This window comes from Lissotriton vulgaris, chromosome 7, assembly GCF_964263255.1.
Source record: "Lissotriton vulgaris chromosome 7, aLisVul1.2, whole genome shotgun sequence".
NCBI classification, from domain to species: domain Eukaryota; kingdom Metazoa; phylum Chordata; class Amphibia; order Caudata; family Salamandridae; genus Lissotriton; species Lissotriton vulgaris.
This window is the reverse complement of record NC_141695.1, coordinates 725,057,807-725,081,871: the sequence shown is the minus strand read 5'-3', so window position 1 is coordinate 725,081,871 and position 24,065 is coordinate 725,057,807. Positions and strand designations below refer to the sequence as shown.

The window sequence follows — 24,065 nt, the reverse complement described above, 5'->3', positions numbered from 1 at the left end:
TTGGTGAAGTCTTTGCAGTCCCTGAGACTTCAGAACAGGAGGAAAGCTCTACTTCAAGCCCTTGGAGACACTCAGCTCAAGTAAAGAATGTTCAATCTAGTCCTTTCACTGCTCAAGGCAAAAGCAGCAAGTGCAGGCCAACCCAACAAAGTAAAAACACAACAAAGCGGCAGTACTCCTCCTGGCAGCTCTTCAATCTTTTCTTGGAAGGGACATTGATTTCAGCTTGTTCTAAAGTACTAGGGTCTGGGCCCGTTACTTATACTCAAAATTCATTTGTTCTCTCAGTCAGAGAGTGTCTGTGCCTAGTCCACACCAGTTCTGTCTTCTCTGGCCCAGCTTCCTAGACAGAAGGTGGAGATAGCAGTGTTCAAGGCAGACCCGGCCAATTCAGGTGCAAGGAAATCTCCTTCCACTACTATAAATGTAGCCCAGGTCTATTTAGCCCAGCCCTGACTCATCCAGGAATGACAGGACACACCTCGACCCCCCAATGGTTGTCTGAAGAGAACACACATCCACAGCCCCTGTCACTCCAGAGCCAGACAGTCAATCCACAAACCCAGCAGAGGCACACAGAATGACTAAGGAAGAAAATACCTACTTCTTAAAAGTGGTATTTTTAAACAAAGAACATATAAATCATCTGTACTAAAAGATGCATTTTTACATTCCGAGTCCAGGCATACTAAAATGTATTTCCCTATCTTGTCCCAATGGAAAATTATGCTTCTAAAATCGTATAAGTAAACAGATAGCTTTTCCATAGTGAAAAACAAAATGCACTGTAGTTCACTACCAGGACATGCAACACACATCAATACATGGCCTACCATTAACATACACAGCAGCCTGTCCACAGGGGTACCTTGGGGTTACCTTAGGGGTGACTTATATGTATGAAAAGGGAAGGTTGGGGCCTGGCAAGCGGGTGCACTTGCAGGTCGACATGGCAGTTACAAACTGCATGCAGACTCTGCAGTGGCAGGTCTGAGTTACTTTTTCAGGGCCACTTCTGTGGGTGGCACAATCAGTGGAGGATAGTAGAGGAAATGCAAGCATTCACCATCAAAAACTGTTCTTTTGGTTCACTAAGGGCAGAGTCATAAGAACCAATATGAGATATATAGCCAAAGTTCCCTTTGACTGTCATTTGAATGAAGCAGTCTATTTTTATATTTAATTACACTGTGGATTCCCAAACTGAAGTCCCTAACAGTCAATATCTCTGGCAACCCTAACTATAACTACAGAGTGGCTTCCGCCACTCTCTATCTATCTATCTATCTATCTATCTATCTATCTATCTATCTATCTATCTATCTATCTATCTATCTATCTATCTATCTATCTATCTATCTATCTATCTATCTATCTATCTATCTATCTATCTATCTATCTATCTATCTATCTATCTATCTATCTATTTATCTATCTATCTATCTATCTATCTATCTATCTATCTATCTATCTATCTATCTATCTATCTATCTATCTATCTATCTATCTATCTATCTATCTATTTATCTGTCTTTCCGTCTTTCCGTCTTTCTGTCTGTCTGTCTGTCTGTCTGTCTGTCTGTCGGTCTGTCTGTCTGTCTATCTATCTTTCTATCTATCTATCTATCTATCTATCTATCTATCTATCTATCTATCTTTCTATCTTTCTATCTCTTTTGCTCTCTCTCTCTATCTATACTACTATTATAAAGAGAGAACAGAAACCTTTTGGCAAGGTAAACTCGGGAACCACAGCGCCAATCCACACACCCAATACATTGTTGTAATCCTCAGGGTGTGTAGATGGACATAGGCTGCAAAACATTTAAAAAAAACGTAAATTACAAAATTAAACTTTAAAAACAAACTAGTCCCCTAAAAGTAGCGCCGGCCGCGACGTAGCGCTGGCCGTGACCTAGCGATGTCACAACGTGCGTGATGACGACAGGCGGGGAGGAGCGGTGACGAGCAGCGAGGAGTGGCGGTGCAGTCCGGAGCGCGGGGAAGAGCGGCGGCTCAGGTAAGGCAAAGGCAAAGGCGAGGCGGGAGGCGGTCTGGAGGCGGGAGGCGGTCTGGGCAATGTCGGGGCGGGCGGGGTAAGGCAAAGGCAAAGGCGAGGTGGGAGGCGGGAGGCAGGCGGGAGGCGGGCGGGAGGCGGGAGGTGTTCTGGGCAATGTCGGGGCAGGCGAGGGCCGGGGCGGGAGTGCACCCAAGCCTGAAATGTTGCCCCCAGCCCCCTTCTGCCCCGGGCAACGCTGCCGCAATCCGGAAATGCTGCCCCCAGCCCCCTTCTGCCCCAGGCAACGCTGGGGCGGGCTGCTAGTATATATATACACACATATCTAAATCCTCTGCTTACGCCGCCGCTCTGCAAGGATAGCCGGCACTCCAAGTTAGTCCAAAAATGTATTTATGTACTGCTGGTGCATTTCAACCAAGCGGTCTTTGTCAAAGCGAGGGAAACATTGTGACAGTGTGCTCTATAGACTTCAGAGAGACCCTGTTGCATTAATTGTAAGCATAGGAAAAATACTTTAGCACTTTACATAATGCATGCTCATCAGTAATAGGAAAACAGACTTCATGGGTCCAACATAAAATATAAAAAAAACATATAGAAAACAATTAAAAGAAAATGCAAGTGCATATAGTCAAAGGTGCTACAATATTCCATTAAGTGCCCAGAAGACAGTCATGTGAGTGCATTCCTGAAGGTCAAGTGACCCACGCAAGCATATATAGGGGAAAGGAACCCGAATACCATTAGTCATGTGACCAAAGCTTGAACACGAAAGGGGGGGAAGGAACCTGAAGATGACATATGTTATGTCCAGGAATGCAGGCGGAGTCAAAGTCAGTTTGTGGTGGTAACTGTCCTGTGACCAATGGATGCAGCCTACCATCAGGCATAAGTGGAAAGGTGTGATGCCGACTTCCCTGATAGTCAATATTTATACAAGAGTTCAGAATTCAAGGGAAACCAGGCACATGATCGGTGTATGCAAGTGCAAGTCTCGAGTGTCTCAGAACTCCCAACCCATAGGTGACGAACAAATGCGAGGGTATGCAGCAAGTGACTGGGAAAAGCTGGGTGAAGGGGCCAGTGAAAGCAAATAAGTAGGGAAAGAGGGGGTTTGTAAGAAACTACGAGGGTGCTATCCTAGATGAACATGGAGCTCCTCATCCTGGGTGAGGCCTCCCGTATGTTTGCTGTTGAGACTAATTATGTATCGGGATTCAAGTCTTCTGAGTGCCCGTTCTCTGTCGTCACCTCAAGTCTTAGCCAGAACCCTGTCAATTCCAAAAAGGAGATTTTAAGATTCTCAGTATCAATCGAATCATGTAAAGTGTTGCAATGTCTGACCATAGGATAGACCGAATCATTGTTCCTAAAGGCCCTGAGATGCCCCAGGACACGTTTCCTAATAGGAAAGATTGTACTCCCCACATACCTCAGACCACACACACAAATCAAAACATAAACTACAAAGTCACTATTGCAGTTGATGAATGGTCTAATCTTGTGATGTTTGCCATTAGGCAGGGTAACAACCTTGACTATGGTTCTGTGTTTGCACACCTTGAATCTACCACATTTGTGTAACCCAGGGAGTTCCCTCAACCATGTACTGCTTTGCATCTGGCCTGGTTCAATCAAAGTATGTACCAGCATGTCTCTCAGTGATTTGCTTCTGCGGTATGTAATGTGAGGACTCGGGCTGACCAGTTTTCCAATGGTGGGGTCCAATCTGACCAAATACCAATGTTTTCTGACTATCACTGGTACCTCGGTGCAGTTAGAGTTATAGGTGGTTATGAGCCTGATCTCAGGTTTGGTGTCCTTATATGAGTTAGGTGTTAGCAAGGTTTCTCTCTTCACTCCACTGACTTTACTTCAGGCATCTTCCACTACCTTGCATGTGTAACCTCTCTGCAGGAACGTCCCTTCCATCCTCCCCTACTCTAGTTTGTAAACTTCTAGTGTGCTACTGTTCTTCTAGCTCTAAGAAGTTTACCGTAGGGGATGCTGCATTTGAGTTTGGGCAGGTGGTGGCTTCTAGCATGAAGGATAATGTTGCCGGCCGTTTCTATTCTGTGTAAGCTCATCTGTATTGTGTCATTGAGCAGTTCCACCACCACATCCAGGAAATCAATCCTGTTGGTGCTGGTTTTGCTCGTGAATTTAAGGTTCAGATAATTGACGGACATAGCATCAATAAACTCATCTAAAATGAGTTTAAGGCTATCCCAACAGAAAAAAATATCATCAATATATCTGGTCCAAAGGTCCAGATGTTTTTTGTATTTATTAAAACCCTCAGACCAGACACATTCCGATTTTCACCAATTCATGAACATACAGGCGTAGCTCAGTGTGAAGCAACTACCCATGGCAGTCCCGGTGAGTTGCCTATACCATTGCTTGCCAAACAGGAAATAGTTGTTTTCCAGACAGAACTGGAGCATCTCAAGCAAAATGTTAGTGTGGTCGTATGTGGCTGTAGGTCTGTCCCTAAAGAAATGTTTGCAAGCCCTAATTCCCAGATCGTGTTGGATGCACATGTACAGTGAAACAACATTCACTGTGGAAAATATATAGTTTGATTGCTATCAGATGCCCGACCTTGGATATAAAATCCATACTGTCGCGGCAGTAAGATGGTAAGCTGCAAACATAATGGAATAGGAAGTAGTCTAGAGAAAGGGAGGCATTCTCTAAGAGACTGTCATTAGCTGAGATGATTGGCCTGCCTGGTGGGTTGATGCCATGTTTATGGACTTTGGGCAACATATAAAAGCAAGGAGTGACAGGTTGCTTGACTGTTTAAAACAATCGTTCATCATTGCTCAAAAGCCCAAGGGTGTGCTATTGGAAATCATATTGTGAAAACAGTCAATAGTGGAAACATATTGTCTGGTATTGGTCTCAGTGTAGCTGCGGGAAAAATCAAGCGGTCTTTTGGCTTCAGCCATATATTTCTTGACATCCCCCAGCACAACATTACCCCCTTTATCGTAAGTCTTATTCACAAAGGAGGTCGCTTGCTTCAGGGATTCCAGTGCTGCTTGTTGGCCTTTAATTAGATTTGCAGCAGCACAATTTTTATTTATTGCTCCCAGTTAAAAAATGTCACATATCACTGCCTTATGGAAGGAGTCAATGTTGTCATGGGGGGTGTAAGGATTAAAACTGGATTTTGGTTTAAATTCGCTACATCTTCTCCTGTAAGTCTCCATGTCCAGGATATTTAAGAGTTCCCTCTCAGAGGCCCAATCCCTATTGACTAGTTTTTATTCCCTTAGGGAAGCCAAGTCCACAATATGTCCAATGGATAGGAGATTAGAGGGCGTGTCAGTTTGGGTAGGGTTATTCTCCATCATAGTGTCCTCTCGCACCCCCTGGACCCTTTCAAAGTATGGATTTTAAGGAGTTTGAGTTTTCTAGCAAATAGAAACATGTCTATGTGGGTGCGTGAGTAGTCAACATTATTTTTAGGGTAGAAAGAGAGACCTAATTCCAGCAGTGATTGTTCATCAAGAGTAAGAGTATGATATATCTAAAAAGGGAGAAATAGTTGTATCTCCAAACCCCAGATGACAACACAGATAAAGAGAAAAGAAGGAGATAACTAGGGGTGAGAAACAGAGCAGCATAAGGAAGGCATCATAATCTTCTGAGGTACTCTCTCTAGTCCCTAGCCCTTCCCCCTGGCTGATAAGTAGTGGTAGAGTCTTTTTGTGATTCTGATGCACGTAACAGAAGAGGGGCATTGGAAGAAGTTCGTCTGCTCCTGTTGAAGCCTTGGCACCAGGTTAGGTCATGACAAATTGAAGGGCCTAACTAATTTTTCTACATGAGCAGAATGACTGAAGGGTTTGGCGTTGAGAAGCTAGCAACAATCCTAGAAAACATGCAAAAGCAGTCAGATTCTAAAGAGGAGAATACAACCCTGAGAGAGGATTTTCAAAGAACCCATCAAGAAACACATTTCCATCTGCAACAAATTAAAGACTTGGTAGCATGAATTGTTCCCTTACCCAGGGTGAGTGATGGACCCTCCACTTCTCAAGCATCAGAAGTATCCAACTTGTTCATCCATGCAATATCTCCTATTATCCCTTTTACACCTCCAAAGTGATCTAGTGGGTAGCCTCACAAAAGGCACATTTTCTGACCCACTGTTCATTACACTTCCTTTGCAGATCCATATTATTTTCTGATGGTCTATCAAAGGTGGAATTCTAATTTTCTTATCTGAGTTGGGATACTGCAGCCTGGTCCATGCCCTTGGTTTCTTTAAATTACCCACTTTTGTATGATTTTGAAAATGTTAAAAGGGAAATTCTATGAATATTTGACAGAAGATCATTTTCACAAGCATTACATAAACTGTTAGAGTTAAAAGAAGGGAACAGATACTTAATCTCATATTTGGCACAGTTTAATAAATTATTTGTGGAAACAGAACGGCCAGCGTCTAAGAGACCAGCCATCTTTTTTGAGGGCTCAAAGATGAGTTAAAGCATACCCTGGCTCAAGAGGCCCACGGAAATTTCTGAATTAATTGATTTAGTTTTGCAAGTCAGTCAGAAGCTACATGAACGTAAGACGAAAAAAGAAAAGGAATTCCGCTTTTTCCAAACAACATTTTATAGAGTCATGGAAGAAAATATCAAAACCTCAGAACCTATTCAAGTACAAAAGCCAATGCAAATAGGATCCATTCAGGGTCCTTAGTGTTAGAAACGGGGTCCCTGGCTGGCCAGGGCTCACGCCAAAGTCAGTCAGAGACCACCACTCCTAAGTCAGGGCAAGGGAGTTACACGCCAAGATAACCCCTGCTCACCCTCTAGGTAACGTGGCGCGAGCAGCAAGGCTAAACTTGGAGACGGTATGAGTTAAGTATTTGTGCACGCACCCCAGCAACAACACCCAAGGCCCACCACAAAGGAAACTCCACACAAGGTTATATAAAAAATAGCCTTTGTATTATAATAAAAAAACACATTAGATAACACACAAACTTTACAATGTGCCAAAGGCACGGGCAGAATTTACAAGGGATTATGTACAGGACAGGGCCACATGGACCACTGTCAGGGGTAGGCACTTGTTAGAAAATAATACTTGTAGGTATACACTTAGCACATAAACAAATAATGATTAGCACCAAAATAGTACATGTAGCACACAACCAGTAATCACTGGAAAAGAGTAAATACCTCCTACGCAACCCTAAACACTGTAGGAAAATCACGCAGGGAACTAGGACCTTATCATCAGGACCTAAGGAAGGAATACCATCACCTAAGCAGGTCACTCTTAGCAAAGGGAAGGAAACCTAAACATAAAATGGGACATCAACAATCCTCTATGCAGGTCAGCAAAAGGGGATAAACATAAAATGGGACATCAACAATTGCACATGCGGCATTAACAACACATTCAGAGGTGCGGCTTAGAACTTTTGCGCAAGAATCACATACATCAGTAACTTACAATGCGCAGGGTGCACATAGCACAACACTCGAACTTGTCCCTCAGGCCAACTGGCCTCGAAAGGGGCGGAATGCCCTGAGTCTCAATGTCAGGGGGTCTGCGCAGGCAGCACAAACTACAAGCCTAAACGTAGCAACTGTCCACTAAGTGCTGGACAGTTGTAAATCAGAACTGGGCAAACGTTGGAGCCAGGTGGGCTCAAGAACACAGGTGACTGGCACCTAAGAGCTTCCGCGCTCTCAAAACAATAAGGTGGGCGCTCAAGAGCCTTTCTGGGGCTCCTAAACGAATAGAGCACGCAGGAGCCTCTCTCAGGCTCATGGAAAGGACTGTGGCTGGAGCCTCATGGGCTCAACGATCAACTGGGGCCCTGGAGCCTCTCAGGCTCGAAATCGGGAATGCCCCGAGCCACTCGGGCTCGAGATGTACAAATTGCCCCCAGGAGCCTCGGGGCTCCTAATTACAAATTCGGCACGTTGGAGTCCCTCACGGGGGGACTCGGGATGCCTGAAGTGCCCCTTTGAAGCCCTTGTGGCTTCACAATGACAAGGAGCCTCAGCTCGCGGTACGGGGGGGGGCGGACACCGACAATGTGTCCCGGCGCCCCTTCCTTCTGCCTTACTCGGTGGAGCGGCCCGCTGTCAAACGGGGCCGCTCTGCTCTCAATTGGGAGGCCCCCAGCCCTCCTGCACTCACCGGCTCTCCTGCGGGTTGCTCCGGTGCCGCGGGCGGGGCTCCTCTCCCTCTCCAGGCGCCTCGGGGACACGGCCGGCTGCTCTTCTCCTCGCTGCAGGCCGCGCAGCGATTGGCGGATGGTCCTAGCACTTCTGGGTCGTCGTACTTACAATATCCAAGAACGGGGCAATGCCGGGTGGGCACCGGCCCTCAAAAATGGCAATAATCCAAGGTGGGCACTCGGTCGATCAAAAAACGGCAAATCCAAACGGGCAGATGCCGGGTGGGCACCGGCTGCACAACGAGCGCTTCCCAGCGCTCGGGGACAAAGCACAGTGCTCTCAAGTGCCAAGAGAAGTGCGCTCAGCGCTAGAAGGAAAATAAAGCGCTCCTAGCGCTACAAGTCAAAATAAGAACACTTCCAGGCACAGCAAAGCTCCAGCCAGGTCTGGAGGCAGGCAGGGGGGCAAGGCAGGGCCAGAGCCAGCACACTGGGTCTCCAGGCAGGGAGACAAGCCAAGTGGGGGTCCTCCTGGCCCCAGCAGCAGCAGCAGCCCCCTCTGGCAAGGATCCACAAGCAGAACCAAGGACAAATTGTATGGGGACACAGCCCCTTCTTATACAGTAAATTCCCTTTGTCTCATGGGTGCAGGGTGGGGGAAAACCAGTCGCAGCTGGTTTTGAAGTACTCTGTTTACCTCAACCACCCTTTCTATTCACTGGCAGGGCTAGGGACATCAGTCGCACTACAGGGGGTGCCAGCATTGTGTGGGGAAAGTCCAGGCCCATCAGGGACCAGGGGCACTCCTCCCAAGCCATCAACATGCTAATCTCATACTCACCACCGGGCAGACCCATCCAGCCTTCCTGGAGCCAGGCTCACCAGCCAGCTCCAGCCAATCACACGGCAGGCATATTTTACATTAATATGCCAAGTCCTGGAAGTGGCATTTCTACACATGACACACACATGCCACATACACCATTGCGAAGCACTCATTCTCCCGAGCTCGCACATACCAAATTCGAGCATGCACTCCCCACGCATCAGGAACTACTAGGGACACAGACATTCCCCATGCATCCCTATGGGAGAGCAGGCCAGCCTAACTACATGCACGCACTTTACTCTGGGACACAGGGAAAAAGTGCGCACAGACCAGAAATCATCCACACAGATCACAGATCTAAAAGCAAAAAGATTAGGGGTGAACCTGCCTTAAGGGCCAAGTCCAACACTTAGTCTAAGGAAGAAAAAGAAAAATAATGGAAAGGGGCGACCACTCGGTCCCCCCGAACGTATGGTGGAGTACCCCGATCGCCCCGGGAGGCCATTTTGGGCGGGAGGCGAGTCTCGGCTGGTATGCCCAAAGCGGCGTAGCCGGGGCGCGCCTTTTTCCCGCCCAAGAGGGGGTTGTCCTAGACACCAACACCGCTAGCCACGCCCTGGAGGCGGATTGGAGGTGGGTTCACGCCCGCCCGAAGAAGGATAAAAGGAGCGACAAGCCAAGGAAGCATCCTCTTGTTCCTGTGCTCTGAAGCTGCACCTCCCCGTTGCACGTGAGCTCGAGACGGAACGAAGAGCCAATTTTGAGAATTAATCGTGTGTTTCTTCTTTCAGTGAGTTCGGAGTTTTCTGCCTAGGATCTTTTTGAGGAGTATACGCGGACGATGCCTAGCAAGAAGGTCGGAAAGAGGATCGGGACCGATCAGATGCTTCGTATGCTGATGAAAGACATGGCGGATATGAAAAAGCAGATGGCGGTAATGAATAGTGTGGGGGGGCCTAAGAGAGTCATCGGCCCAGCATTGCCGGGAGTGGTCCCGAGCGGGAGGGGTAGAAGGGCCAAGAAGGGAGCGTCGGGGGGGGAAGCCCCGGTTCCCGAAGCACCCCCCGCGCCCCCGGTCACCCCGATCGAGGCCCCGACCCCGGTCCCAGATGTGGGCCAACCGATCCCTGTGGTAGTCACTCCAGTGAACGGGGAGGATATGCCTCCTGAGCTGGCTGCCCAGTTGGCGGCATGGTTAGGCAAAGAGAACGAGGGGGCCACAGCGGAGGAAGCCAGGGCAATAATGAAGCAGTTGCGGCAATCGAAAGATGCTGCGAAGGCACCGTCTCCTTTTGTTTCCCCACAGGCTCCCGTGGAACAACAAATATCGGGCGTTGGTGCTGCAGGAACTACGGTCACAGTGGCCGGTTCAGGTAAGCAGCCGTTACCGATTGCGGGGGAGGGATCGATACCTTCAAGGAGGGAAAAAGTTGTTCAGCATATCCCGATTGAGGTAAAGGAAAGGATATGGGCTGATAAATACGTGAACATGTTTTCCTTGTTGACCGATCATTATGAGATTGAACATGTTAAAAATCAAAAGGAGTTTCTGCACCCTAGTGTATGGCGCGCCAAGATGGCCGCTTTCAGAGTTGAGGAATCGATTGACAATTGGGGCAGAGCGTTTGGAATGTTCATTGCAATTATGGGGGAACGTAGGCCCGAATTGTTGGTGGGGTTAGCCGTGTATCAGACTCGTATCATGGAATTTTATGGAACATATGGTGGCAATCAATGGCTTTATTACGATAGCATATTTCGTAAGTCCAAGGAGCACGACTCATCCCTGACGTGGGATTGTTTCGACTCCATCTCCTGGCAGAAATTGGAGAAGTCAGGCACGGCGAAGTCGCCATCTTTAGGGGGGAATATGGTCGAGTCTTCCCGCCATTCATCTGGGGCGCCCTTTCGGGCGGGATCAAGCAGTGATCAGCACACAAGGAATAATGGCAACTCAGGGAAAAAAGGGGTCTGCTGGAACTTTAACAGAGGCAAATGTACTAGGCCCCAGGGATCTTGCAGGTTTAGGCATGACTGTGCTGGGTGTGGGCAGTCCTCGCATCCCGAGACCATGTGCAGAGCCAAAAATGGTGATCCGGGAAGTAGAGGGGGCGCCAAACAGGTCTGAAATAGTCCGAGGGGCGCCTCTTCCTACCCCGATTGATATCATGGCAATGATTCCTTGGTTGAACGAATATCCGGATCATATCTCCGCTGGGGTGTTGCGAGATGGTTTTTCATATGGTTTCCGCATCCCGGCGGGGGATTTTCTGGGACAAGCACAATGTAAGAACCAACTGTCTGTTCTGCAGAATACGGCGGTGGTACAAGCAAAGGTTGGGAAGGAGGTGGCCCGAGGTCGGGTCGCCGGCCCATATGACATGCCGCCTGTTGGTAATTTTGTTTGTTCACCTCTGGGAGTGGTCCCCAAAAAGGACCCAGGGGAATTCAGGTTGATACATAATTTGTCAGCTCCGAGGGGTCTTTCGGTGAACGATGCGATTGACCCGGGAGTTTGTTCGGTGCGGTACGCATCTTTTGATGAGGCCGTCGCCATGTTAAATCGCTTGGGGCCCGGAGCACTGATGGCCAAATCAGACATCGAGTCAGCGTTCCGGTTGATCCCGGTACACCCAGATGATCAGCGTCTCCTTGGTTTTACGTTTCAGGGACGCTATTACATGGATAAGTGTATGCCAATGGGTTGCTCCATCTCTTGTGCGTATTTTGAGAAATTCAGTAGTTTTCTGCAATGGGCGTTCACAAGAACAACGGGGTTTACGCATGTGATGCATTATCTTGACGATTTTCTGTTCCTGGGGGCAGCCGGGGACACGGAATGTGCACAGGCTTTGATTGAATTTTGTGATCTCATGAGACGCTTTGGCGTGCCATTGGCACCAGGTAAGACAGTGGGGCCGTCTACTTCGCTCGAGTTTCTTGGAATAGAGCTCGATTCCGAAGAGGGGTGCTTCCGGTTGCCCGGGGAAAAGGTAATAAAATGTAAGGCCTCGCTTGAAAAATGTATTAGCGAGACGAAGGTGAATTTGCATCAGTTGCAGCAGACTGTGGGTCAGTTGAATTTTGCCCTTAGAGTGATACCAATGGCTCGCCCTTTTTCCCGCTCTATTGCTCAAGCCATGGTTGGCCTGAAGGAAGGGCACCACCGCACAAGACTCTCGGCAGAGTTCCGCCAGGACATGCGCATATGGTTAGCATTCCTGGCGGATTTCAACGGTCGTGTGGTGTGGAACAAACCAGCGGTTTCCTCCGAGGAGCTGGGGTTGTGGACAGACTCGGCGGGGAGTGTGGGCTTTGGCGCCATTTTTGGTAATCACTGGTCAGCACGAACATGGCCATCATGGTGGCATGAGAGTGGGCTCACAAGTAACATTGGGTTTCTCGAATTGTTCCCTATTTTGGTGGCCTTAACAACATGGCCTGAGGGCTTTCGTGATCAATCTGTGGTGTTCTGGTCGGATAATATGACCGTGGTTGAGTGCATCAACAGTCAGGCAGCACGCTGTAAATGGATTTTGAGATTGTTGAAGGAAATTGTCTTGCTGTGTATGAGACTAAACGTCCACTTTAGGGCAAGACATGTGCCAGGGGTGTTAAATCAGGCAGCTGATGCGCTTTCTCGTTCCCGTATGCAGGCCTTCTGGGGTTTTCTGCCCTCAGCGGACCCGGTGGCGGCACCATTTCCCGAAGCCCTCTGGTCTCTCGGTGCCCCAGACTACAAGACCTCGTGGGAGAGAGTCTGGCACCCAGGACAAGGAAGGCTTATGAAGGGGCGTTCCGTTCTTATTTGTCCTTTTTGGGTTCAGCTAGGGGGGAGCTTTGGGGCCAAGAAGAAGTATGTCCTGAATTTTTTGTTATCATTACATCGGGCAGGCAAGTCAGTGGCTACGCCCAATAGGCACCGGGCCGCCATTTCTTTCATGGCACGGGCTCATGGCATACAGGATCCCACGGCGTCTTTCTTGGTGCAGAAGGCGCTGCGTGGGTGGCAACGCCGTGAGGGTTGCAGAGTGGATGAGAGACACCCGATAGATCTTGAAAGGTTGGCCTTGTTACTGTCCGTACTCCCTGCGACATGTTCATCTCAATCAGAGATAGTGCTATTCCGGGCCGCTTTTGCATTAGCATTCCATGGGGCTATGCGGGTAAGCGAGCTGGTAGCGAGGAACAAGCAGGATACGGGGGGAGGTCTGTGCCGTGAGCACATTCAAATTAAGGGGGAGACAATGGTTGTCTCATTTGCCAGGTCGAAGACCGATCAGAAAGCGATCGGGGACAGTGTAGTGGTTCAGCGGATTCCGGGATCTCCCATGTGCCCAATAGCATGCGTTGAGGAGTATTTGGCGCAGAGGGCGGCATCATGGAGGGGAAGCTTGCTGAGGCACGCCGACGCTACCCCACTGACTAGGTTTCAGTTTCAGCGGGTGCTAACAATGGCAATCGCAGCCGCGGGCTTGAACCCGTGCGATTTTGGGACCCACTCTTTCCGGATGGGGGCTGCTACAGAGGCTACAGCCAGGGGTCTGAGTGCGGAAAAAGTGAAACGGTTGGGGCGTTGGTCCTCGAATTGTTATAAAAGGTATGTGCGGTTGCACATGTTGTGAAGCCTATGTCTTGCACTCACGCTTCTTGTTTTTGTTTGGTTTACAGTGTCGCGAGCTTACGAGGCGGGGCGGACTGTGCAGTCGACCCGACACCTGGGGACCAGCGGTCAAAGACCACCGGCTGAGGAAAGAGTGGTGTGGGTCGTGGGCCACTCATACGTGAGGCGTGCCGCAGACGTATTCAAAGCAGGTGACAAGATTCACATGGCTGGGGAATACGGGTACAGGGTGACCTTCTACGGAAGGGGCGGGCTCTGTATTGACCAGTTTCAATGTTTTATGGAGGGTCTGTTAGGGCGGACAAGGTCACCACCAGCTGTAATCATAGTGCATCTTGGGGGCAATGATTTAGTTACCACTGGTAGACGAGTACTTCTCGAGTCGATACTATCCACAGTGAGTTGGTTGGCGATAAGTGTACCAGGGTGCACGATTGCATGGTCCCATATGATTCCACGAAAGGTGTGGCGGGGGGCTATTTCTGTGGCTGCTTTAAACCATTCAGTGAAGAAGGTGAAAACAAGCTTGGTAGATTGTTCCGTACGAGTACATTGCATTCTATCCCGCATGGATGTATCAGGGGGGACCATATGTATCTGGAGGATGGGGTCCATTTGTCCCGGGTGGGGAATTCTTTACTCATAGGAGACTTCGTAGCTTGGTTAAAGAGTTTGCAGCCATGACCTTTAAGTAGGACTTTTGTGGGGGGTCCGGATAGCCGGTCAACTATCCGGCCTGTGGCGGTAAGGTCATGATCGGTGAGCAGGAATTAGAAGATCCCTAGAGGTAGGGCGTCACCCATTATGGATGGGAGCGCCCGGGGGGAGGCGGCCATTGGCCCCTCAAACGGGGAGGCGGTCCCCTCTAAGGATGGGGACGCCGAAAGGGAAGGCGGCCATAGGCCCCTCCCTGGGGAGGAGGGGCTAGGGCCCCTCCTGGGAATTTCCCGGGGCCAGGACATCTGCGACGGCAGATGTGGTAAGTTGTGTGGGGTGGGAGGGGGGTCTACGCTACCTTCTAGACACCTCACACGAGTCCTCGGACGACCACTAAAGATGGCGTCGAGCTAACAGGGGGCCCCCGCTAAGACAAGGGAAATTGGAAGTTGGCACAGAGGTACAGTCCACTGTGCGACCGCCCCTCACACGTGAGGGGGGAGTTCTGGTATTAGGGATCTGACACCGGTTACGACCTTGCCGTTGGCCCGTATGTTAGGATGTACAATTTCAAAGTTTGAGTAATGCATTTGCAGGATGTTTAGTATCGGCTAGGAGAACCTTTGTATTAGAGATGTGTTAAGGTCAGCCAAGAACATCGTAATGTGTAAATGAAATTGTACATGATATGAAACTGTTATTTTAACGTTTTTAATTTTGTTTCATATTTTAATGAATACGGCCGGGAGGGTAACTCCCTCCCGCCTTCCACAAGTTCAGAACCGTTTCCGTCTTCCCATCCTTGGGGATTGTGTTGAGAGGGGGTGGCGGGTATCTAAGCCATATGGAAAGGGGCGACCACTCGGTCCCCCCGAACGTATGGTGGAGTACCCCGATCCCCCCGGGAGGCCATTTTGGGCGGGAGGCGAGTCTCGGCTGGTATGCCCAAAGCGGCGTAGCCGGGGCGCGCCTTTTTCCCGCCCAAGAGGGGGTTGTCCTAGACACCAACACCGCTAGCCACGCCCTGGAGGCGGATTGGAGGTGGGTTCACGCCCGCCCGAAGAAGGATAAAAGGAGCGACAAGCCAAGGAAGCATCCTCTTGTTCCTGTGCTCTGAAGCTGCACCTCCCCGTTGCACGTGAGCTCGAGACGGAACGAAGAGCCAATTTTGACCCACCCACCAGCCCCTGAGGACAGCGATTTGTTGGAATAAAGTCGAGTGTCATGATATTGTTTTCTTGCAGGTTGTTTTGAATAAAGTTGATAATTTGGTGTGTAATAAAGATTGATAAACTTTTTTCATTTACAGCATGTTTTATTCAGCAGAGCAGTTGCGCTGGATACCTGGTAGAGATTGTACTTGATTTAATTAAGTATAGATTATTTTTTCTACACTTTAGTCTTAGATTGTCGTATTTATTTTGGTCGGGCGGTAAGGTCATGATCGGTGAGCAGGAATTAGAAGATCCCTAGAGGTAGGGCGTCACCCATTATGGATGGGAGCGCCCGGGGGGAGGCGGCCATTGGCCCCTCAAACGGGGAGGCGGTCCCCTCTAAGGATGGGGACGCCGAAAGGGAAGGCGGCCATAGGCCCCTCCCTGGGGAGGAGGGGCTAGGGCCCCTCCTGGGAATTTCCCGGGGCCAGGACATCTGCGACGGCAGATGTGGTAAGTTGTGTGGGGTGGGAGGGGGGTCTACGCTACCTTCTAGACACCTCACACGAGTCCTCGGACGACCACTAAAGATGGCGTCGAGCTAACAGGGGCCCCCCGCTAAGACAAGGGAAAATTGGAAGTTGGCAAAGAGGTACAGTCCACTGTGCGACCGCCCCTCACACGTGAGGGGGGAGTTCTGGTATTAGGGATCTGACACCGGTTACGACCTTGCCGTTGGCCCGTATGTTAGGATGTACAATTTCAAAGTTTGAGTAATGCATTTGCAGGATGTTTAGTATCGGCTAGGAGAACCTTTGTATTAGAGATGTGTTAAGGTCAGCCAAGAACATCGTAATGTGTAAATGAAATTGTACATGATATGAAACTGTTATTTTAACGTTTTTAATTTTGTTTCATATTTTAATAAATACGGCCGGGAGGGTAACTCCCTCCCGCCTTCCACAAGTTCAGAACCGTTTCCGTCTTCCCATCCTTGGGGATTGTGTTGAGAGGGGGTGGCGGGTATCTCAGCCATATGATTAGGAAACTTTTGCATGCATTTTGGGCAGTCAGGACATTTAGTGAAGTACTGTTCTATGAAATCGAAATCTAGTCAGATTGTAAAAGAGCGAGCCCAACAGTAAGGGGAGTTGCTCTGATTGGGCTAACAAAAAAAGACAACTGAAAAAGCTCAACAGGTGGTAAATACTCTACAATCTATAGCACTTCATATTATATCAGTGACCACAAGATTTAGAAACACTGAGATCCATGAGGCATTTGTCATTATCGACTCAAGGGCCACAGGAAATGTCTGCGATGTCACTCATGCAAACAACATGGGAATACATTTCATCAAGAAGAAAAGGGAAGAAATTGTTTGAGCAGTAGATGGTATAAATCTACGTATTGACCTAATTGGATGTATTGGGCACAGAGAGACAAATATTTAATTTGATTGATGCACCTCAACTCCAACTAATTTTAGGATTGCCATGGTTTATGGAGGATAATCCAACAAATAGATTGGGAAAGAAGAACAGTAACCATGAATTCAAACTACTGTCTAATGATTTGTTTTTAGTACAAAGAATACATATCAGAGCCCTCTCCGGCAGCAATCTTAGTCACACATTCAAGTATGATTTGCTCTCTAGAGTCCAAAGACATTCTGACTCAGTACAAGGATTTAGCAGCAGCATTTGATGAAAGGGATGCAGAGAAATTACCCCCACATAGATCCTTAGATTGTAAAATAGAATTAGAACTTGGATAAGCATTTAGCCAACAGACTAACAGCCCATCTCAATCTCCAGCCTCATCACCCTTATTTTTGTGCCAGAGAAAAAATTGAAAACTCAGAATCTGCATAGAATATAGAACCCTAAATCAAGTAACCACTAAGAACAAGTACTGACTACCAATAATTTCAGTATTTCTGGACCAAGTGAAAAGGACCAAGTTGTAAACAAAATTAGACCTGAGAGGGGTTTAGCACCTTTTGCCTTGATGTATATTATATGTGTCTGCATTTTCAATGTATTTAATATATTCACCATTCTCTAATTAGCTTATGCACCCCCCATAAATTGTCACTCTTGTTGCAACATTCAAATATTCACAATATGACAATTATTGAAAAGGTAACTCAGTGTAATGCTTTATCCATATATACTTGTGCGTACATCTAAAAAAATATATAGATGAGAATTTTATCCATATTCATGTAGGCATGTAGGGATGATGCTATTATGGGTGAGATCATTACATCGGTTTTGGATTAGGGATGGATGAAGTCTTGTATGGCAATAATATATGGTTATGTGTTTTTTGTCATAATCACGTAAGCACAAGTGTTTATGGAGAAAGTAGTACACTGAGTTATGTAATATTTATATTAATATAGTAACATAAGTTAAATTATTTAATATATAGATACAATTACAATTTACACTAAATACCCCAAAAAAGATTAGCTATGAATTAATTAATAAAATATATACCTTTAAATATAGGTATATGGCTTTATTTTTACTTTGTTATATTAAGGTTTAGGTTTTGTAGATATTAAGAGGATCCAGGGTAGAGTAGTAAGAGGTTTTTAGTTTTCAGGAATGGGTAGTGTTTAGGGTAGTAAGAAGGTTTTGGGGTCTGAAATGAATTAAGTACAAATATGTAATTAAAAATAATATGCATTTACATTTAAATAATAATGTTTTTTTAAAGATGATGAATAAATCAAAATAAACAAAATGATCAGTTTATCATTATAATATAAATATATGCACAAATAAAAAATATTTACATCTTTATAAATATTTATGCATGTTATATGGATATATGGATTCTTTTGCTGCGAGTGGGAGCTGATTGTTTCTAATTGTCCCCGAGTGCACTTTTGTTTCCTGGACGCTAAGCCTGCTTCTTGCGGCACCCGCTCTGCGGGCGCCGCTCGTGTGTTGAGTCATTGGACCGAGGGAAGTGAATTAAGACTCTCTTCGGAACCCGCGGGACTGCGAGGACCAGCGGGCAGTGCGGACTTTAACCTGCCACAGCTCTGAAACTCGTTGGATTCTTTAGCTGCGAGTGGGAGCTGATTGTTTCTAATTGTCCCCGAGTGCACTATTGTTTCCTGGACGCTAAGCCTGCTTCTTGCGGCACCCGCTCCGCGGGCGCCGCTCGTGTGTTGAGTCATTGGACCAAGGGAAATGAATTAAGATTCTCTTCGGACCCCGCGGGACTGCGAGGACCAGCGGGCAGTGCGGACTTTAACTTGCCACAGCCGGTCCTCTTCCCGCCCCCACCTCCTCTCCCTATATAAGATAATTGGGAACCGCGTACGCGGGACGCGCGCGGGACGCAGCCCGGGGCTAAGCCCGGGCAAAGGCTGAGCCCTCTGAGGCTGAAGCAGGCTGAGCTGTGCCCATCCCTTTTTAAATAATTTTGCTTTTTTATGTGTGTGCTTTATTCTCTGTCTGTTAGCAGTTTAAATCGTTCTTATTATTGTGAATCTATATAGTTTCCAGTGATCTTCTGTGTTTTCCTCTGGTCTCTAAAATGATGGCCAAAAAGTTAACCACATCAGTGCTAAGGGAATTCCCCTCCTGTGCTGTAACTCCAGGATCCCCTGAGCTCGTCATGAGCACACGACCAGTGTACTGCATGACCAGCTCAGCTCGTCATGAGCAGTGAAGGGGTTAAGGTCAGGGAAAATATTAGTGGGAAGGTCGTGCTCCAAAACGAAATCGAATCCTCTACGAAATAAGGATAGCCATGCTACGCAATTAAAGGGCACCTGCCAGTTATTTAATCTTTGGGAAAGGGGAAAGAATAGAGCCACAATTGTGGGGACCACGTCTGATGACATGGTTGAAAAGAGCGTTGTTGTAAAAGATCATGTTACAATGATGGGGTTAGGCACTGAGGGTTTGATGGAACAAAACAACAATAAAGAGGGAGCTACCACATTAGTTGAAGTTGTAGAAGGTCACCCTATTTTGGAGAATTGTGTGTCTCCCTCCCTGTTAACTTTAGGGGATAAAAACATACAATCCCCTCATCCCCTCCGAGCTCCCTCAGAAGCTAATTCAAAAGCATTGGGGGCATTAGTATATGTCCCTTTTCTTAATCCCAGCGAGTCTCCTTCTAAAAATACGTTTAGCTCTTCACTTCCAAGAGGAGTGCGAAATAACGATTTAGTCTCTTCTGATTTAGATATGGAGCTTTGCTGGAGGTATATTGAGGAAGATTCTGGTAAGGCTCTTGATCCTATAAAGACCCCAGCAGTATCTGCTCCCTCTGGCCTCCAACTGCATAGTAGTACCCCCTCTAATAAATCCCATTTTATTATTTCCCAGTCAAATACTTCCATGAGCCCTAATCTCAACATAACAGGTATTGATGCTATTCACCCTAATCGGTTAGATAAACCCGTTTCTGACTCTCTTTCCTCTCTAGAACATTTACTCTCTTCTATTTTGCTATTATTGGAAAAATCTGTCGGGGGCTCTGATTGTGTGCTGGAAACAGTAACTCAAATATTGAAGGTTTTATTGAGCAACCGACAGGAGAAGGAAACTAGCTCCAATTTAGAAGCAAGCCGGCAAGAACCTGTAGTGCTGAAAGATACTAAGACAGAGAATGAGTCTCCTAATGCTTTTCAAGCACTTTGTGATAGGGAAAACTCAGTCCCCCCATTGACAGCTCCTATTTCCAATTGTGTAGTAGATCTGGACCCAGTAGTAGAGGTTCTGAATGAAACGGTTTTAAGGGTAGACAAAGAACTTTTTTTCGACCTTTAATATACAGAGGGGTGAGGTGGACAATGAGGTATTAGAATCAGAAGAAAATAGAAAAAAGGGTAAATCAGGGAAAGCTAAAAAGAATGGGAGAAAAAAGAGGAAATGAATTAGAAGAATTGAAAAAATAGGCGGAGAAAAATCCTCTTCGGAGATCACTTGGATTTATTTACTAAAAAAGAGCCTCATCAGGCTTCTTTGTTGGCATTAGAAGATGAGATTGGGGACGTAAAAGGAGTTCTAGACACTTCAATCTCCTTAGTACAAAGGTTGGTCCGCTCACCATCTAATCCCGCCATTTCCCTTAATAGCCCTCTTTGTTCATCCGGTGGGTGTAATACTGAAAAAGAGGGTCCTTCTAGTTCTGCCATTCTGGGGAATGCGATTAAATCAATTGGCCCCACATTACCAGTTCTCAATCCCCTAGCTAGACCTTATCCTGATAAGGTGGAAGGACTAGTGGTCTTTAAAAAACTTCCTGAGATGCCCAAAGAGGAAAGCATTGACACTCTTATCCTCGATTTCTTTTTGCTTTATTTGATTCTGATTGCATCCTAAATAGATCTCTACTTCTTAAATGTTTTCAGGAATCCGCAAGTCTGAAATTATTACAATCTGCAGATATAGATAAAGTACTGATCCTGAAGACAGAGGCCAGAATTCGAACAAGGGTAAAGTTTTACTCTAAATTAGTGGTAAACCTTATCCTTCAACGGTCGGAAGATTTTCAGAGTAGAGGGATCGATGTTATGCCCTTCTGGGGGAATGTTTTATCTGGTAGACCTTTTAAACCCTCTAAATCCCTAGGTTCTCCTTTTTCACTCCTGCAGGCAGCCTCTGGCAGCACAGAGCGGTCTGGCGGATTTGATGATTTGAAAATCTGTACATCAAAAGATTTCCACCTTGTGTCTCATACTAATCCTCCTATGCCCCCTCTCCATGAAAATGCTGTTGATGAGAGTCTCCGATGGAACTGGTTGCCCGGAGTTCTCTCGAGGAAATTGACAAATAAGTCCATGTCCCATTCTCATCTTTAGCAGCATCATATCAATATTATCTTGGAATGCTGCAGGGTTGAAGAATAGCCCTGAAAAAATTCAATTCCTTCTTTCCTTAGAAGCCAGTGTGATTTGTCTCCAAGAGACGTGGTGTTCGGAGAAAATTTTGGTAGGAAGGGACTATTTTGTATTGGAGGGCTGTGCTTCCCCCTGAAGGAGAGGTCATGCTAGCGGGGGTATTGCTTGTCTACTGTCTAACCAGATAAAATGGAATTTCTCTCATTATCTGGACTCTTGTAATCTCTTTCAGGCAGTAACGTTGTTTAGTTCTGACAATGTTGAAGTTTCTAAACCCTTAGTTTTGATTAATGCCTATATTCCCCCCGATGTTTGCTCCAACCTAATCTTAAAAAAGGTCTTTGCCTATGTACAGAGTATTAGGGAGAAAAGTCCCACTCCTCATATATTTTTGGTAGGGGACCTGAATTGTAAGATTTCTAATCTGAGTCTGAGCCTGTTTCGAGACAAACATAAAAGAAGAATCACAGCAGATTCCCCAAGCTCTCTTCCCTGAGAATATTAAAACGAATAAGAGAGGGAAGATACTTCTTGAAGAACACTCTGAGATGGATGGGATCATTGTGAATGGAAGGCTCCCCTCCAATTCCCCTGCAAACTTCACCCATAAATCTAATCAGGGTGAATCTATTTTAGATTATGTAATAGTGGAGAATTCTGCCTTTGCCTTACTGAAGGATCTTAGGGTTATCGAAACACTTTTTAGCGACCACAAATTACTATCTTTCTCTGTAAAAATAAATCCTCCCAAATCGGACCGTTGGTCGTTAAATAGTAATCTGGTGAGCTTCGGAGTTAAATCTGGGAGATGCTACTGGAATGCAAAGGCCCTAAGAGGCTTAGAGAGCATTCTTGATGTAGCAGTAAATGACCTTACTAATTGGCATGGTTTAGAAATTGTGCGTTTCTTAGACTTAATGAAGGTGGTGATTTCTGTCGCTAAAAACTCAAATAAGAAAAGATACATCACAATACCCTCTAGTCCCCTTCGACTCCTTAATATAGAAATAAATAAGTTAGTAAGGGAACAGTATTTGAGTAAATCGTCTGAAGGAGCGCGCAGAATAGCCCTATTAAAAAGAAGGAGGAGAAGGTTACAGGCCAAATTACGAAAAGAGGGAGAGTATTCTATCTGGATAAAACTAAGTGAGGCCGCCATTAATGGACAAATGAAACAATTTTGGTCCCTCATAGGCGAGGGATGCGGGGCCAGAACAAGTCTGCTTCCAATCCCCATTGAAGAGCAAACTTGGGTGGACCATGTCACAGTCCTTTATGCGAGTAATGGAATAGTGGTCCCCCGCATAAGTTCTAGTGAGGATAGTCAATCAATCAATCAATCAATCAAGCATTTGTATAGCGCACTACTCACCCGGAGGGTCTCAAGGCGCTTGGGGAGGGGGGGTCCGCTACTGCTCGAACAGCCAGGTCTTGAGCTGCTTCCTGAAGGCGAGGTGGTCTTGGGTCAGGCGGAGGTGGGTCGGAAGGGAGTTCCAGGTCTTGGCGGCCAGGTAGGAGAAGGACCTTCCTCCTGTGGTGGCTCTTCAGATGCGGGGGACGGCGGCGAGGGCGTGGTTGGTCGATCGAAGCTGGCGTGTGGGAGTGTAGAAGTTGAGGCGGCTGTTGAGGTATCTTGGGCCTTGGTTGTGTAGGGCTTTGTATGCGTGGGTGAGGAGACGGACGGTGATTCTTTTGTTGACCGGGAGCCAGTGCAGGTCTCTCAGGTGTCCGGAGATGTGGCTGTGTCGGGGGATGTTGAGGATGAGTCTTGCTGAGGCGTCCGGATCCGCTGGAGTCTCCTTTGGAGTTTGGCGGTGGTTCCGGCATAGAGGGAGTTGCCGTAGTCCAGTCGGCTGGTGACCGTCTTCCTGGTCTCGGTGGGGATCCACCGGAAGATCTTACGTAGCATGTGCAGGATGTTGAAGCATGACGAGGAGACGGCGTTGACTTGTCTGGTCATGGAGAGGGAGGAGTCCAGGATGAAGCCCAGGTTTCGTGCGTGGTCTGTGGGTTTGGGTGCGCTGCCCAGGGCGGTGGGCCACCAGGAGTCGTCCCAGGCGGAGGGTGAAGAGCCCAGGATGAGGACTTCCGTCTTGTCTGAGTTCAGTTTCAGGCGGCTGTTCATCATCCACTCGGCTACGTCTGTCATCCCTTCGTGTAGGTTGGCTCTGGCGGTGGCGGGTTCGTTGGTGAGGGAGAGGATCAGCTGGGTGTCGTCGGCGTAAGAGATGATGTTGAGGTTGTGTTGGCATGCGATGGCCGCGAGGGGGCTCATGTAGACGTTGAAGAGGGTGGGGCTGAGCGAGGAGCCTTGAGGAACGCCGCAGATGACTTCGGTGGCTTCTGATCTGAACGGGGGGAGGTGGACTCTCTGTGTCCTTCCGGCGAGGAAGGAGGTGATCCATTCTAGTGCCTTCTCTTGGATTCCGACGTTGCTGAGGTGCTGCACTAGGGTGCGATGGCAGACAGTGTCGAAAGCCGCGGAGAGGTCCAGGAGGATGATGGCCGCAGTTTCCCCGTTGTCGAGCAGGGCTCGGATGTCATCGGTGGCTGCGATAAGGGCGGTCTCGGTGCTGTGGTTGGCCCGGAAGCCAGAGTGCGAGAGGTCGAGGGATCCGTTCGTCTCGAGGAAGGCGGCAAGCTGCTTGTTGGCGGTCTTCTCGATGACTTTGGCCGGAAACGGGAGGAGCGAGATGGGGCGGTAGTTTTTTAGTTCGGTGGGGTCCGCTGATGGTTTCTTCAGTAGAGC

The 24,065-nt window shown here is 47.5% G+C and overlaps 1 protein-coding gene across 1 annotated transcript in view; it reads left to right on the top strand.

Moving 5' to 3' along the window:
- The window catches only part of LOC147702336 (ATP-binding cassette sub-family A member 10-like), a 1,673,715-nt gene that overhangs the window by 414,636 nt on the left and 1,235,014 nt on the right, over nt 1-24,065 (top strand). The window lies entirely within an intron of this gene.